Consider the following 18,653-nt stretch of genomic DNA (forward strand, 5'->3'; position numbering starts at 1 on the left):
GAAGATCGGTGTCATGGTGAGAGAAGGTAAACACCCAGGAGGCATTCTTGAACTAGAACTTCCAATTCCTAGCCTCCGAAGGCTCGCGTTGGTCTGGTTGCTCATCAAAGCCCACACGCAAGCAGGAGGAAATACGTATCACTGCGTATTAACAACAAACCTGTTCGTCTCCGGCTGGACACGGCATCAGACACTACTATCATCTCAAAAAGAACTTGGAAATTTCTTGGCAGCGCAGGATTAACCAGGACCAAACAAGTTGCACGCAGTGCATCTAGAAGTTTACTGAGACTCTGTGGTGGGTTCAGTTCTGTTACTTTTGACGACATCACCGTTAGTGGCATCTGTCATGTTTCTGATCATCCTGGATTGGATTTGTTAGGATTAGATTGGATTGACAAGCTAAACCTTTCGGACAGGCCACTGAATACTATCTGTTACAAGACACAAGTGACGAAACCGAAGAGAAACTCAGAAGGTCGCAGCCCGTGCACTAAGCCCTTATCGTACCACCCTCAATCAAATGGCCAAGCTGAGAGATTTGTGGGTACTTTTAAACGAGCACTGTTGAAATCTCGAGGGGAGGGACTAACGTATGATCTATCTCCAAAAGCGGGAAATGTCAGGGCGGGCCCAGACAGAAGAGAAAGTGCATGTGCAGAGAGTGACGTATCCCCAAGGTCACCATCGGTTCGACACGTCTGGAAATTAGGTGAGTTGGCGGCTCTCACCAAACACGGCTTAGCAACACACGACCAGCGTAGTGGGCCTGAGAGCGTTCATGACCGAACCACCACCATTGGCTGTACGGAGCGAACAAGTGAACGACCATATTTGGCCAGTTAGTCATCCTATATATATCTGTATGTTTTGTCCTGGCAATACAGCCGTGTCCCCAGTTCTCTGTCTTCTCCCTATCGCGTAGTCTGGCAGGCGCAGTGCAGCCGTACCCCACAGCTCGGCCACCGCACAATACAACAGTGAGGGACGGAGGGGGCCTAGTGCTGACCTATGTCAAGCCTTCTGAAGTGCCTACACCTCGAACCACTCAATCAGACAATCTGGGAAGAAACTGACAGCACGAACGGCACTGACATCGATTAGCCGATTAGCAACGTCTCCAGCCGAGCACAGGCGATGTCATGGGGACCCCATCCTGAAAGGCATACACAAATAACTATACTTATTCACAAGTCAACTTTCAGCAGGAAAAACTGCATGGTGACATTGCTTTCTTCACTACCAGTGGGGGCTCTGAACTATCAACATAAAAAAACATATGGATCAGCTTTTGCCCAAGGATACCATGACATATCCTCATGAACAAATGCATATAAATTTTCGGTTGCCCGAATACGTATTCACTACTAGCGAACATACACTCATTTGCAAACCAATTTGGTTTTATCGAGAGACTCACCTGGAACCCAGCTGAATCTCCCGTTTGTGATGTTCTCAGGCAACTGAATGTGCAACACCAGGCCGCCTCGTGTTTCAGTCGCTACGATATTCGACATATCGCGATACGTGTATATCTTTATAATGTACTACTCATAAGGTTTCTGAAAGTCCGTCGACAGCCCACGACCGCCAAAAAAGGGCGAAATCGGTCGTGGGCTGTTGACGGATTTTCAGCAACCTTATGAGCAGTACATTACAAAGATATACATGTTCACTACTGTTCATCTGGGACAGACCAAATATCTGACAACTACTCCGGGTTACCTCTTTGTTGCTCTGTTAATCCTGGTGCCAGTAGCCCTAAACGTAAATGACCCGTGGCCTGAGGCTCTTACCAACACATGTAAGTAGGAATCACTAGTTTGCATCCATTCAAAGACGTTGGCTCTTCCCAGCAGGCTAATCAGTTAGCCGCAGATTCAACGAACTTGTCAGACACAAAAAATGAAGATATCGATGTTAGCACTGGACCTCACATAGGTCAGCTGAAGGTAAACTTAATATTTTGACTGTCTGGGGAGAACAAGTCTCGAAATTCAACTCCTTCGGAACAATGCCAGTAGGCGTGCTATACTTTGGTTACCGGAATTCATACCTATCTTCGGCTTAAACAGCCAAATTTGCAACAGAAATAAGAACAGAAAGACCGATTTAAGAAGCCGGTCAAATTAGGTCTGGAACTCGGTGCTGACCGCAAATATATAGAGTCTATCCTTGAGTGCGTCTGCGTGGCGTGATGGTAACCAACTGGGTAAGTGTTTTCGTAATTGGCCGTTTCGAGGAAATCAAGGTCGTCCTCACCACAGCGTTCGTGAGATGCTCTAACGATTGAAGAAATATGGTTTTCTTACCGGAGCGTGGAAATGGAGATAAGAAAAATAGAGTTCTACGTATAAAAAACAGTAGACTCAACGAGTTACACATCAGCGACGAGTTGATGAGTACTGTTCTTTCTCAGATACCAGATCCGTTTGAAGGCGCATTGGAATTTTTACTTGATCTCATATGTCGCAGTGTGTCCGGGCTATGAAAAGACGCTGATCTATCCACAATCTCCCTGAATCAAACTTGGGAATAAAAAAACAGAATGAACAGGAAATCAGGACGAACCAATATACCGAAACATTTAACGTGGGCAAATATGGAAAGCGGATGTGAACAACTTCAGATGCCATTGGTAGGGTTATCAGACCATGAGTTCGTGCGATAATATATGTTCCCACAACTATCAGTTACTACGTCGTTTGGGGTTATACTTAGATGTTTTATACTTTGCTAACATTCCATAGTCTACCTCACTTTTCAGTCTGTCCAATACCGACCTAATCCGAAAGGACTCTGTTGCACTGAAGCTCCCGCAAAAGGCCATCTGATTATCATCATCATTATTGACAGCATGACATCAGTGTTCAACACTGATGCCTCACTGCCGAACAATCAACCATGATTTATTCGAAAGCCTTATTGTAAAGAGAAGAGTAAAGGTGGACAGGCGAGGGACTTGGTGCTAGCTTACCACACTTATTCTGAGGTGCCTACACCTCCACACATCCACTCAGGCAATCTGGATAGAGACTGACAACAAGAACGCCACTGACATTGGTTGGCAGCCATATCTTGTGGTGTCTCCAACCACGCACAGTGAGGATCACGCGGTCCCCATCTTGGAGGGTGAATAGCAGCGACAACACCCAAGCGTTTCATGATCTCCTTCATGCTCCTCTGCCAAGTCAAGGGTTGGCCACCTCTATGTTTATACCACTCTGAATTGGGCATGGAAAACGATAATTCGGTATACGCAACACATGTCCCAGTCGATGCAGCTTCTGATGCTGGACACATTCTTCAATGGAAGTACCCGTTGCACAACAGAAACACGCCCTCCAACTACCTCGTTACGGATTCGCCGACACCAACTCGCACGAGCTATGGATCTGAGACAACGATTGTCGAACACCTGAAGACGTCTCAGTTCCGCCGCTCGAATAGGCCAAGTCTCACAGCCATATAACAAAACAGCTCGTACTGTAGCTTGATACACACGCCCCTTCCGATTCAAGGATATACCATTCTGACGCCACAGGTGTCCAAAATTTGCAAACCTGGTCCGAGCATAGCAGATTCGTGTATTCACCTCATCGGTCACATGCTATCTACGTAGCCTTAGTCTCTTCACCTGTGAAATCATACAGACTGGTCTGGTGTAGGCGAGTTCTTGTGCTAGAAAACCATTTGGCACATCCACGATTGTTGACCCGAGATTCCCACCCATTTGGTGTAATAGCAAAAGTCAAAATTTCGTTTTTCCTTTGCAATGTTCCACAATATCTACGTCAAGTCATTATTGTAATTATCGGACGATAACATAAGCTGCTCTGACTTTATCAATCCCAGAGACGAGTTTGTGGCCCACCAATCCGACAAATTTAAATGCCTGCATACACGCAAAACACCCATCATTCGTAGGTTTGTGAATAAATATACTCCTCCGAGAATGCTAAGGTTCTTCATGTGTCACTGATAAGTTTTCAGAGTCACATTGATTGTAAGGTTGGCCAGAGTCCTGTTTGATACCACGTAATGTGGTGTCGAGGTGATAGCAGATCTGGGCGTTTCCCTGTGAAGCGTATTGGCACAAAACGAAGGAGGTATAAACAACTAACGACGTTTTTTTCTCAAGCACACCCTCTTGTCAGGAATTCTAGTGTTCAGGCTTTCCAACCAGCAAATCGTTATTCCCATCAGTCGTTCCACCACAAATCTAATAAAGCGATGTGGGTTCAACAAGAGATAGACTGGTCAACTGACAAGAATAATTCTGGAATTTGCGGTTGAAAATAAACTCATTTGTGTGCCTCAACAAAGCTTGGTTTGTAAGTCGTTATTCGGACACGTGTGATGAGTCACTGCTTTCTACAGTGCGGGGTCAACACGGTTGGGGCTGTCAGTTTTCCACAGAAAAATAAACAAATGTGCCGCCCCAGAAGCATAATCCGATCGTCCTTCACCTAGCCTGTCCAGACAACAGCGAACTGGCATTTCCAAGTTAAGTGGAAAGTACTGTTCAAGAAGCCTTTATCCCCAATCCAACAATATCTCCAAATCAGTCATTCTCAAGGTAGAATTGGAATTATAAACCGCGGTTTTCTAGAAACTTCCCCAAATCAAAAATGATGAAAGAAGAATTGATACAATTTGAATTCGTAACAGTTAAAGTCGTAGGCGCTTTAGGCAGATATTTGTTTGCCGCATCCATCCACGGAAAGAGCATCTATCAATCACGTCATAAGCAGGAAATCAGGTTCAGTAGAGTGGTGTGAAATTCTGGCCAGTGGTAGTTTGAGCTGATTTTTAATCTGATTTTGGACTATTTCCGAGAGATGGATATCGCTTTCGGTCAAATGGAACGGAAAGAACGTCGATTGTCCGATTGGAATCTTCGGGCAAACACTCGTGAGTCTACTCGGAAGTAATTTACATTGGTAGGTGGTGATGAGTGAAGCTGTGGATCATGAATGGTGACAGCCGATTTGGGATATATCTATTTCGCCTAACCAATATGACAATCCGATGAATCCAAAAAAACGAGGAAGTTTGTGGAACCGGTGTACAACTAGATAAGTTCTGAAGGGAGCTACTCACAAGGTTGCTGAAAACTCTTCGACAGCCCATGAACGGTTTCGCCCTTTTTGAGGCTCATCAGGTCGGCGGTAATTTCGTGCAGTTTGGTTTCAAGTACAACACAAGGTTGATGGAAACTCGGGGACTGCGCCTACCTGATGAGCCCCAAGAAGAGCGAAACCGGTCGCGGGCTGTTGAAGAGTTTTCAGCAACCTTGCGAGTAGTTTCCTTCATGAAAATATATTGCGATATCTCGAATATCGTGCCAACCAAGACATGAGGCGGCCTGTGTGCAGCATTCAGTTGAAGGACATCATAAACGAGAGATTCAATTGAGTCTCCCGTGAAAACCAAATTGATTTGCAGATGAGTGTATTTCCCATAAAAGTTTACTTTGATTGGCGATGAATAGCTGTTGTACAGGTTTTTCGATTCAGCAGTCCACGGATTTATACAAATGCACAAGATATTCACACTTCCAATGTAATTTTTATTAGAAATTGCTATCGTCTGCAATGCAAGTGATGGCTGAAATTATCCTTCAAAGGCAATACGTCATCAATTACCTTTCAGATCGCAGAAAATCCGAAAGGTGACACAAGGGCTTCTTTAGGTCAAGTGAGTAGGTAACCAGGTTGGCCGAGATTTAGGCAAACGGAGAACTAATCAGTGAAATCTCTTCCAACTGGTACACCATATCACTGTTCAATATCGGTTAAAAGCTCTTGTCGGTGGGTGGTGACACCTCTTCTCCGATGTCTGCACATCACCATATGTAATTTCGACCAACTTGAACCATTCTGCACAAGTTCTGCGCTGGTGATGATTGGTGGTTCCCACCGCCTCAGCCATCAGCCTCCTTAGCCCCTGCCTTAAAACATCAATATTTTCTAGAATTACTTTTCCGGTGCCTAGTGCATGTCATTTACTTAAGAGCAGATATTGTATCTGTACGACAACTGTGTTCCACAGCGTAGACAAGGAGGTTGGGGTGAGGCAATTTTCTAAACCTACCACTATCCGGAGGTGGAAACCAGAAATGTAGGATGGGGAGTCGTTCATATCGATGGTTTTACCTTGATGACAGATTTTTTATTGGTATCTGGGGGCTTAACGACTTATGCCCGGGTTATGTGTTGTTCTACACCCGAACGCACCGGATTTTTCCTGTAACAACTCACTTCTTTTCACACACTTCAAATTTTAACTATTTGGTTTCCTTCAGTCATTTTCCAGATTCGCCTACAGGGGCTTTCGATGTCAATACATTTAACAAAATAAAACCATTTATTGGAGGTGCGATTCCTACCGGACAGGGCTGTCACCACACTTTAAACCACTGACTCGGAGCTTACGACGGAGAAATTACGGGCGTTGGAAAGATTAGGACGCTCTAGACAATAGTGCTCTTGTTGCTATGGTAACACGGATGTCAGGTTGCAATCAAATCAGTATCAGGCTTTCTCCCGCCTGTTCACCTGACAGCCAATAAGCAGTAGCTCCGAAAATCGTCCAAGCATAATATTCTCTCACATAGAGACTTTTAAGTCTGTTGTTATTGAATTCGAGCAGAATTTAGCATAGAAGACGTTCTCCTTTTTCCTAAAACTGTCAAACCTAATTACGCCCGGATGACTTTCTGAAATCTACCAAACGAAATGTTCCAAACAAGTTGCTAAGCCAAGTTCCACTCATGCTAATCTCGGTTTATCGAACAGGTCCTAGCATATCCAGACATGCAAAGGGAGGGACAGAAATTTTCCTGAGGAATGGGAATGCGTGCAAGGTCATTCTAGTCCTCGTGAGTTGGTAATCGATCGCACGCGTATACACATATATTATTATGCATACTGTGGAATTTTCCTGTAGTGCTTGATGCGAACAACGCAAGCTTGAAACTAATCAGTTTATAGTCATCCATGCTGGCGAGTAATCGATAGTGTGGTGAATAGGACCAAGTGTCTTAGGGGTATGAACCGAACCACAGTTAATTGACTATGTCAATCATGGGGCGTTGTTGTTGCGTACAACTGAGTGTATCAATATAACAGATGAACGTGTTGACAAGCAATTTTCTCGCCGTTTTTGACAAATGTCATCACCACAAATAAATAAACAAACCATGTGGGTTTCCACGGGATACTAAGCTACATTTTGCCTTAATCCTTCGTTTATAGTGCTCCAAGAGTAGTCCTGGGGTTTTCCGGCATAGGTATTTTGTTCATATTCACACCACTCTCGTTTGAACGGTCGTATTCCTGTTCTGGCGTAATTATTCCGGTGAGTCCACACCAAAGGAAGCACTGGAGTCGAGTTTCGCTCTTATTAGAGCTCATCAGCAGTGCATATGCAACAGCCGTGCCGGGATTGGAACCCCGGACATCTGACATGTGAGGCGAGTGTGTAACCACTACTCCACCAACGCACGTTGGACGCACCTGAATTTTCACGTCCGAACAGGCGATGTGATTGGTGTGCCCGACTCATCGAACGACGACCCAGTAACTGTCCTGGTTGTGACAATCGATTGACCCGCCAGTCAGGACTTCCTAGTCAGGTAGCGTGACACACGCCTGAAACCCACTGGGCAAGGGTAGATTTGCCATGCGAAGGCCTCCTGATAATTAGGATGGAAATACTTCACAGAAATTCCATTAAAACTGTCGGACAATCCTCTTTCGGTATCACTTCTGTTCGATATCATCACTTAGACCTATTAAATGAATTCCCATCAGGCTTTCTTCACACGTGAACGCATAATTTTACGGATATTGCGATAAACACTCACCTTAATGAGGTCTGACTGACAACAGTGATGATTTTGAACTGACCAGTTAGCCGAATGTCATAAACCTACACGCAGTGGACCCATGGTCTGTCATTAGTACTGTCATCCTGAGTGAACTGACGTATTATAAACAGTGCTGCTAGACAAATGCTTCGTTCCATAAACCGTTTCAGTCGGTCAGCAATTCCACAAGACCCTGAAACACACAATCAAAGATACTTAAATTTACCTCTGACTTCTCCCAATTACTTATTTTCCCTTGTATTTCGGTTTAATTTGACGTGCAGAGGAAACAGATGAAAGACGTTTGTTTTGACAGCTTGGTGACAGATATTCTCATTTCTTTCTGGTAAGACCAACTGTTTATGGTAGCCAAGGGTTCGAAGCTTTGTGTAAGTCCTCCAAATGCTGATAGATGAAATTACTATGTCGACCACACTGGGTTGGTACGTGCCCATGACTGCATGCCTTTCCTTTATCTCCCATGATGACCTCTGATAAAGTGTACTGATATCATCATCTGTGGGTAAGTCGCGTGGAAGCCTTTACAAATATCATCCAGGCTATTCACATCAAATCCAGGAAATGTAGATGTTGACGAAAAAACGGGTTTACATACTCCGATTGCACTTAGAGAAAGCTTACTGTACTACAATGTGAAGTTTCAGATAATTCTCGAGTATATAGTTAGGGAACTTGTAGCACCACCAACTACAGTGTTCTAGGTGTCGAAAAAGACGTCGATAAGTTCCTACAGGACACCAGTCATTCCTAGCTTTTGAATGAATGTGCGCCAAAGAGTTTGAAAATTGCATAAATAGGACTAGGATAGACTGATATCGGGTGTCTTCGTTGATAAGTAAATGGGTTTTCATGATAGAACTTGCGTTTTGCGTAGGTGTGCTTACTAAAGTTAATTTTACATAACTTGTGTGGTGATGGAGCTGTCTGAGGCCTGGTTCCACACCAATGACCTTGGAATCTCAAGGTTATAAGGGGACGGAGGTAAGTAGTATTCCATGGTCGATTTTCCACACTCGCGCGAAGACCGTTTTGGTAGCTCTCGGGCATGCGAAAACTTAGTTTTATCTCCTTGTTTGCTGACAAACACATCTACCGTGGATTAGATAGCAAGTGACTTTATATTGTGTAGTCTATTTAGTTATATGTGATTAACTCGTGTACATGAGTAGGACATGACGCACCAAAACTAATTTTCTTGTGTTTCAGTGAGTTCTGAAAAGCGCTTAGTATTAAAGTTGAAACTACTCATATAACATGGCCTGTTAAAGCAGGTTCCCCGGAACTGCCAGGTTTATACGTTTAGACAGGGCACGTGTTGTCAACCACTAGTTCATTTTAAGCCACAAATCCATCGTTCTTAGTATCGAAATTTTCAGTCGATTTGATTGGACTATTTATATTCCTCGGAAACAGCTAGATACTGAAAAAGCCTTAGCTCCGCTAAGAAGTAAGGGAACAGCTGAAATTGATTACGTATGCACCTGTGTTCTTTAGTGTCAGAGTGAATCTCCCACCCACTATATATACTACATGTGAAGGGAAGAAAGCCTTTTGCGGAACACCAACAGTTACAGAACAGACTATTGAACAGGGAAGCAAAACTCTCACTTGCATCTTATTTACAAAAACTGAACCCCCATCTTCTCTTGAACACGTCTTCCTGAACTTTCCTAGAAATTCATTGAATGATACTCAAATGCAAGCAAATGCTACAAAATGGCTTCACAAATTCCGTAAGTGATCTCCATTTTCAAGAAACGCGACTCGGATTTACGAGAAAACATACTACTCGCGTGCCTTATCAGTAGTACCCACCGTTACATATGTACTATACCATTACGCAGAGTAGTAGTTCTAACATTTACTAGTCCTGGTGTTTAAAGTTTCGCTTCTCTACTTCCCAGTTACATTCCACATTGCATTTCTTAGTAAGATAGATGAGTGAACAAACTAAAAATCAATAGACTAAATTTGGAAGTCCCCGGAACCTACTGAAAAAACCTTGAATGACCTAGATTCTTTGAATTTAGACTTGGGTTCGTATGGAAAACAGAAGCTCTGCATGTATGTAAACCTCGTGAAGCAGGCTTTGTTCGGAAACGTCGATAAAACTGGTCCATCCGTGGCAAAACGTTACAAAATCGCTGTTGATTTTCAGTAACTGTAATACTTTGAAGGTAGACATCAATGTACTCACGGACGCGTTCGAATTTTTGGGGCCTACTTCATTCTTCTTTGTCCTCTGAGATAACAACTCCTGCTAATTTGGCCGAGAACCAGGTGACGGTTGTTATGTTCGCTGATCCTGACAGATAGCTTACAAACGTTCCAGTTTCATGCAAGTAGATATGATCAGAGCGTGGTTGACTGGATAATTCCGTCAGGTCTACTTGTAATAATATAGAACTTAATGGCTGTAATTTAACTGACCCTTTCGATTGCGCACGATTTGTTTGGTCCATTTGAAATCAGTGTTGCGTCGCAGTCCGATGTACTTGTATATGATTGGTTCGTGAGATACCTCCTTTTCAGTAGTTCTGTTCCGTTATCCCGATTGGCTCGTTTCCTTTTCTTGTGTCTTGCGAACGGGCAAATCACATGCTCTTCAAAAGCTACATAAACTTAGCTAGACCTGGAGGAAGTACCCGACAAATTATGCGCCGATGATATCTCCTCAAACGTTGATAAAGCACCTTTTGGCTACCTGCAGAGTTCGGTGAACAGCTAAACAGCAAGCTAGCTCAACCGAACCAAATCTTGCTTAGCATATACTGCAATTTTGTTTCGAACAGATCAGTTTGTGAGTAGCACTAGGTGTTATTTTCCATTTCAACTGGGGAAAACATTAAACCATGTCTGAAAGTATCCACAGGTAGCTTGACAAAATTGACTGTTAACTGTTAGTGGCCACAGCCATCGTCGGTTGTCCGTGAATACCTGAGTAGACAGAAGAACGACGTCCGGCCCAACTGGTACATTACCTTTGGTCACTGATGCATCGCATGACGAAGAGCATCGGCCATCGGCCTGCTCTTTACAGTAGTATCAATATACTTATTCCCTTTACACACTCATTTAGCTGGGGAATTTTTAAGCACCCTACCCTTCGTCTGAATGGTTGCGGTACACTATTGACAGCGGCAAGACATGCTTCTTGTTGTTGTTCCACAAATCTAGCTATTCACGAAAAGAGCCACAGGAGTAGATTTTTGCGTACATATCCAGTTTAGGCATTTGAATTCGATATTTCGATTCTGTGCAAGGTTCCCACAATAGTTGCCCTCCTCTGTCTTGAGTGCAGAATTGGACCAAGGTTAACGAAGCAGTTATCTGTAGTAATGCGATCCCTTCTAATTAAAACAAAACAGTACAGCATGTGTGCCAGAAGGAGCCATTCCTAGTGCTCCTTATAACAGGCACCGAAAAATTATACTATGCGCCATCAGCTTCAAGAACTCGATGCCAACTTTATCCAGTTTATTCGGCGTCTGGGGGAGGAACCGACGGGGAGAATCCACGTGAAGGATCCGCTCATCAACTGATTATCAGAAGCCAACCAAATAATTCATCTGACCGTTGGCGTGAAGAATTCAAATACTGAGCGAACAGAAAATTTGTTATTGAACTAAATACTTGTTCCTACCGCTGAACCAAAACTGTTTATTTTTCTGAGAAATCCAGTCATTTGATTTGATTTGGCGGAGTACCTGTGAACTCAGCTACACGTCCCCAAAGAACACTGGATATTCCGATGAATCCCATAACTCCATCTAGGACAGTCGCGAAGTAACACAATGCGGAGAATGCTACACTCACTCAGACGTCTTTATTCATTCAGCTCAGCACGCGTTCCACTGATTTGCGTTTATTTCAGCCAGCGACGAATTAGAAGGCAATCGCCGCGAGTATCCAACTTATCGTTGTGTTAGAACCTGTCTGTAGTAAATTGTATTGCTTTCTAGACATTCCTATCCACTGATGACGAGCTAATATACGCAGTGATCCGTCTGAGGTGAGTTGAGTCTCAAAACAGCAAAGTAAAGCGCTAAGTCCCTTACACTAAGCTGTGCGCACGTGTAGTCGCCTTCACCGTGTCTGCCCTCACAAGCTCACGATCAATGAATTACTATAAAATGCCACGATGTTAGGCAGGTGGATGATCATAGAATTTGGCCAATACACTCCTGTGCGTTGCTACTGGACCGAAAGGATAGTCGTAATAATGGACTAGTCGCACGAGAACAGCTGTGCTGAAAATTAGCCGGTCACCTTTGGGTTGCAGTATGTTGCTCAACAGTTAGGCCACTGCTAATAAAACTATGTCAAAAAAATGTTCCAAACAAGGCACAATCTCTTAGGCTTTATTCACACCGAATTCAGTGCAAATTTTCCCAAATATGTTCGTGCTCTTAAAAACGCAGTGCGCAGCTAGTGACCACAAGATCTGAGAATGTCGGTGCTCCACACAAAGCACAAAGTTTGCGATGGATTGTGATGAAATACAAGCTGCTCGGTTTTACACGTCGACTTGAAAATCCAACCACTTAACCTAGGCAGAATAGAGTTACACAGATTTAATGGATTTATCCGTGAACGGCTTAGATGTGTTAGTACGAAGATTACTGAATGACCAGACGATAAACTCTTCTTTGATATGACCCCGTGGGAATGCAAACAATATTAAATAATCTGAATAATTCTGCCTCGCGGTTCGGCATGCGCTTCACACCCGCAAAGTGTAAAAAGTGCTATTGCGTCAAAAGTCTTTCAGTGTTTGACCATCGATGTCTTCGGAACATTGCCCGAATCTGGTGGGAACACCGGGTCAGCAATTCTGAAGTACGTCGAATGGTATTCGGGAGAAATAACTCACCCTCGATAGATGAACTGATCACACTGCATAGGTTGCGCTGACTTGGCCACGTGCTGCGTATGCCAGTCGACCGACTTCCTCGAAGGGCTCTCTTGGCACAACCACGTGAAAGGGAGAAGAGAGCCAGAGGCGGTCAAACAATGACTTGACAGCGAAGTATGAAAGTCATTGCCAGCAAACTCAGCTGTGCTGGTCTTTGCCGTCTTCCTGGATGGAGACCCCGAGACGGTCCACATCAATGGTTAGAGACATTGTCAGACATGGCCCAGTCGCGCCCTCAATGACGCTCATGCATCCAATCTATTGCCTTCAATGCATAGATCCTTTTCCAACCCCCCACTTGACAGCCCACTGACAGTGTTGGATTTATGCACCAATTTGTCATCTCCCGCCTGCAATGCGCAGCTGCATACCAAAACCTCCCCCCCCAAATTATCGATGAACGAAACTGCGACAGCTACAAACACTGTACGACAAGTACGTGGTTATTACAGTTAACAATAATGATGATGATGATGAGAGCTCTAGACGCGCAAAGTTGAGCTCAATCTGAGATATCTGAGAAATGACCAAGAAATTGAAAATCACCGCAAGGAAATTACATGGCCATCTCAGTCTACAAAGTCACGCTGTTTTTTCCCGGTCAGGAAAAAGATGCATTTGAGCTAAACATGCTTAGTAGGCAGCGACTGCTTCACAGTTTCACGAGCCGTTGGGTTCACGGATGCCTATGTTTACCCCAACTTGTCAGAGTTACTCAGCCGAGCAATTCATCGGAGGTGTCTTCACGAATGTCACTTAAAGTAGGAATGTAGCACTGCAGAACTGCTGAAGTAAGGCGAATAGTGACATGTCTCTTCATCGTCAAATCCAACCAGCTTAAATTCCTTACGTTCATAGGAAGTCTATCAAAAACCCTCAGTATCGAAAGCTTTTAGGTCTTGTTGTTCGATGCCTCATCAGTAATGCCATCTGTCTTTTGACTGGGTTAACTTCGAATTAATAATTACGTTCGCGTTAGTGTATAAAGATCAGGAATGCAGAAAAAGAATTCATCTGTACAAGGGAGAGGAAGAACACACGAACTGGGACAAAATCGCTTTCGTTCCGCTGGTGGCAGCTCTGAAAAACCTTCGTTGAAGAATCCAGAGTTAAGATGTTTACCTTATTTTTCGGCTAGTTTACGCTTATATTCATACTAATGAATGCGCCTCGGAGTGATTCAAATCAGTTTACCTAACGAAGCCACAATGGCATTTTGCAAAGATGGGTACTTGAAGCAAAACTGTCCGGTATGGAACAAAAACCTATCGATCTTCGATTACTCTAGCTTGGGTTGTAACGTAATCTACGCCCATTTCGATATCTTCTGAGTCTTACAAACCTGTTTTGTATCCGTTCAAGGAATTAGAAAAACACTCAATACTGTCTTGAACCTTCCGTTTTCCCCTTCTTCTGACGTTTCCTATTCAACAGATCGATCAAATTGATTTTCGGAGCAGACTACTTAGATAGCGCCACCTCGTCTGGTTTGACTAGACAACGTGAACCAAACGTGACAATGTGCATTCAAGCACGCAAGCACGCAGACAGACAGTTCCGTTATTTCGCTCAGCAGGTGCGCTCTTGTTCCTGGACATTCTGTTGTTCCTGTCGCTCTCACAAACCATAGGGTTTAATGACGACCTAGCGCCACGAGAAGCAACGTGGCACAGGATATTGACATACCAAGTTTGCATTTGGGGAAGCCCGGTGAGCACAGCCTGTTTTGAACCATGGAATCCACTGGTTGATGATTGATGGTATATTTTTCCTGCTCTCAAACGAAGCCCAAGCCTAATTATATCGGGGACACAAGAATAGCATGAAAATATCGACTGATCCAACTTTTACACGTTTGTTTTCGTCGAGACTATGCTATGGAGCGTTTTTAGGGTCACGTCAAATACTGATCAGTGATTAGGAGCGGTATAGCAGCTATGCGCCAAACGGATGATACAGCTGAGTGACTACTTTTGTGAACTGGTTATCCTAACGCCAGAAACACGAACGTTCACATATATCGAACGGTACTGACGGCCACTACGGCGGAATATTCATCTGACAGACTATCGGACAGCCCACATGTGTCTAGAGATTTTAAATCCCAGTGGACCAGATCGAATAAGTCAGCTTGTGCAGAGACATAGAACTGGAACTTCAGTGTCCGAACTAATTTGCAATATGCCCAAAGACAGTGTGTTGAAGTTGAGATTAGCGTTCACAGAAAAAATCCCTGGTAATTGCTTGCGCAATACATAAACAAAGCTGTTTATGTGATAAAGAGTAACTTCTCTAATCGCCAGCGAAAGACAACTATCCTGCAACGAAATTTGACGTATAACTGCTTACACATTGATGTCAACACAGAGAGAAATGAACTTATCCCATTACGATTCAACGAACATGATATCTGGCCACCACATCATGTGTCGGGTCACCTTCCCTAGTTCAGTTCAAGACACTCCTGTGATTGAATTTCGTAGAATTGTTTCGGGAGACTACTTAAAACCATTCCTCACTGTCAAGAGCAACTAAGTGCGGTTAAAAAGTAGTGTCTTTTCCTAAGATGACAAATGTATGCAGCTGACAAAGTTTGTTGAGTAGTGACAATCAGATCAGGATAGTTAGATGCGAGCTCCCTAGCTATTGTAAATTCCAGGTCCCCAACGGAACTCTGAATGATATCTTTTCCGAAAAACTGCCTCGACCAGTTCGGTGATTCTCGTGGTAAGAAGTTGATCTTTGTAACCATGCGAAATTACATTCTGACATTGATAACTCTGTTAATATTCCTTCCTTTTCTTCTGTGGAATCATATTCTATCGCCGAAGAATGATTTCTCACTGAGGCGAGGCCACTCTGCGTGAAAGTTCAGAGACAGTTAGTCACACCAGATTTCTGTATAAATTCTTATATATTGAAGGTTGATTGAAGATCCACGTCTTACCTGCCTAATCGATTTTGTACCCCGAGAAACTAATTTTCCTCAGAAAAAAACCTGAAAACACCATGATTTATAGCGGCGGAAACCCATGTTTCAATCGGAAACAAAATCAAACCGACATTAAGATACTAGTAGCAAAACCGGACACGGGGGAGGAGAGAACAGGGGAACTTAGTTAGTATACCTCTATGGAAAAATATCAATATTAAGGTACCTAGAGCTTCGAACGACTATAAAACAAACAACTGAGCACCGTACGGAGTACAACGTATTAAGCGGGACCGATGGACTATCCCTTTAAACTCTATACAAAATAAATATAAAAAAACGAATGAAAAAATTTGCTAGAGAGAATGGATAGCCAATAGCACAGCAAACTTCTGATTGGTCGTGTGCGTGCAGGATTTCCAATAATGTGCTAGAGAAGTCACGTGAACTTCGACCAGGGTAGCGCAAAGGCCACATTGCACTCAACTGGACAGTGACCGACCACATCCCGCACTGTCGTGCCGTGACCATCTTCCTGCAGACATTTCGCCAGTCGTGCTGTGGAAAGAAAAAAAGCACTTCTCATCGTAGACGTTCGCTTACGTAAGAGTATCGTATGGCCCAGCCTGGTAAGCTTTGTTTGATGGTCTAACGGTTCTGATTCACTACGATGTCTTCATTTACGCATCATTGTGTGGCGGACATACCGTAGTCCACTGACACCCCCAGGATCTTCGGTTATTAGACATTCGATATTTGTGTGCAACTGAGCGTTCTTTCAATTAAATCAGATTTCAAGTGTGCCCATTCGTCTCCTTGTGACCAACGTTTACTTGAAACCCAGAGGCAAGTAAGACGAAATATCACAGTGTAATATCGGAAGAAGAGTGAAGCTGATTCTCGACTGACCACTATATTTCCAGTGACATTTGGTCGATCACGATGAGCACTGCGTGTTCTTATCACCAGTGAATATCGAATTCGAATTGCTATATCGTTCATGTATTTGAAGGAATTTGGATACAAATGGACAGCTCAATAAGTGTGCATTGGAAACGAGATCGGAATATCCAAAAAACGACAGTTGACATGAAGAACCCGAGCGGTTTGTTTCGAAATATGGGCGAAGCATTAATGTTGAAAGCTGATTTTACGCTGTCGAGGACGATGATGTTGATGAAATTTTCCTGCGGTCAGAAACACTTATGTCCGGTGTCATATCTCGTCACCTGAGGACGGGTGACCTCGTACCTGTTTCGGAGGGTCACATGTTGACTTAATTTCGCCGGAACACTTATCGGAACACTTACCTCAACGGTGGTCTTGATGCTTGGCTTCTTCGCGTACTTGTCTAATCACCGTCCACTGGTGGATGAAAAAATCGAACTAAACAACCGCGCATTTCGGCTGTTACACTTTCCCGGTTACCAGTGCGGAATACTGACACTTCCAACTATTAGGATCGAGGGTGCAAACACAGTTTCCTGGAATTTCCCGCCTAATTTCCATGCTGAATGTTTGGTTTATTAATGCGTAGGCGTAGAGAAGCGGCAGTGAAGCATCGGTGTCGAAAACTGATGTCATGCTGTCGATGATGATGATAATGATGAGGCGTAGAGAAGGAGAGAGAAACAGACAGTGAGTATCCCGAATTACAGTCGGGAAGTGATAAGAATGTTCAAGTAGAACATAAGGTTAACGGAAACTCGGGGATTGGACCTACCTGACGAGCCCCTAGAAGAGTGAAACCGGGCGTGAGCTGACGAGGAGTTTTCAGTAACCTTGTGAGTAGTTTCCTTTATGAAAATTTGAGAAGCGCTTCATCGTTGGTTGGAGACGCTGAGGCAAAGTCGACGATCGCTTGCGTGAAGTTTTGGGTTACAGTTCTTGAATGGCTCTACAATCTAGTAGTCTGTTCTCATCAGCATTGCACCAGTCACAGCGAACTACACAGCTCTCTCAACAAAACAGCACCAGGACGTCCCGCGACGGAAAGATGACCTGGGGGCTATCCTGGATGCGCAGCAACTTTGTACAACCGTTGCTGAAAAATGACAGTGATTCAGCGTGTCAAAACAAGACGGCTGTCTTTGGCAAACCGAACTAGAGGTAAATTTAGCCTCGGTAACTTGTTCGGTAATGAGCTAATCATAATGAGCTGACTGGTCACCATCACCTGGGCATCCAAAGCTGTTCGTTGTTACCGCGCAAAAAAGCACAAAAATCGGTGTTGGTAGTGTTAGGAGATTTGGGATTATTGTGGAGATTTCGTCCTGTAAGTGAAACCAATCTAGGCTGCAATGTCGAGGAGCACTGTACAGCATAGATTGGCTTCATGTACAGGACAAAACGTCTACACAAGTCAGTCACCAAAAGAAGTTTTTGTCGCAGATTTAACACAGTCATGTGAACAGACTTCTGCGTTATTTCTTGGGCAACGGACGGTGTCCTCGGGTGTTCCCTCAATTTTTCTCTCCCCATAAAGGCGAAGCCTTCCAGCCGAGGGTCACACGACAGTGCCAGTGCTGATCTGTCAGAAGGCGATATCTCATTTGTCTACAGTTTTTCTGGGCGTAATGCGTGCTAGATTCTTACAAGGGGACTTTTTTATTTGTCCACTAAATCGACAGTGGATTTATTTTTTAGATGACTGGGAAATACTTTTAGGTTGGTGCATAAGGTGTATGAAGCTTACGAGTGTTTTGTTGGCTTAAACCAGTTGGGTATCGAGAACAGGCAGTGTCTTCAGGGTATATCGAGGCTTTGATTTTTTAGGGCCAAAACAAAGTACCGAAAGACCCCCGTTGTATGGTTTGTGCAATCAGTAGTATGCATCCATCGGTACTTTGTACTTCTGCATTTTCAATGAAAGAGCGATTCGGGATGAAACCACTTCAGTTCAGTGGTGTTTA

The sequence above is a fragment of the Opisthorchis viverrini genome (genome assembly GCF_000715545.1).
Source record: "Opisthorchis viverrini unplaced genomic scaffold opera_v5_541, whole genome shotgun sequence".
Classification (NCBI taxonomy): Eukaryota; Metazoa; Platyhelminthes; class Trematoda; order Opisthorchiida; family Opisthorchiidae; genus Opisthorchis; species Opisthorchis viverrini.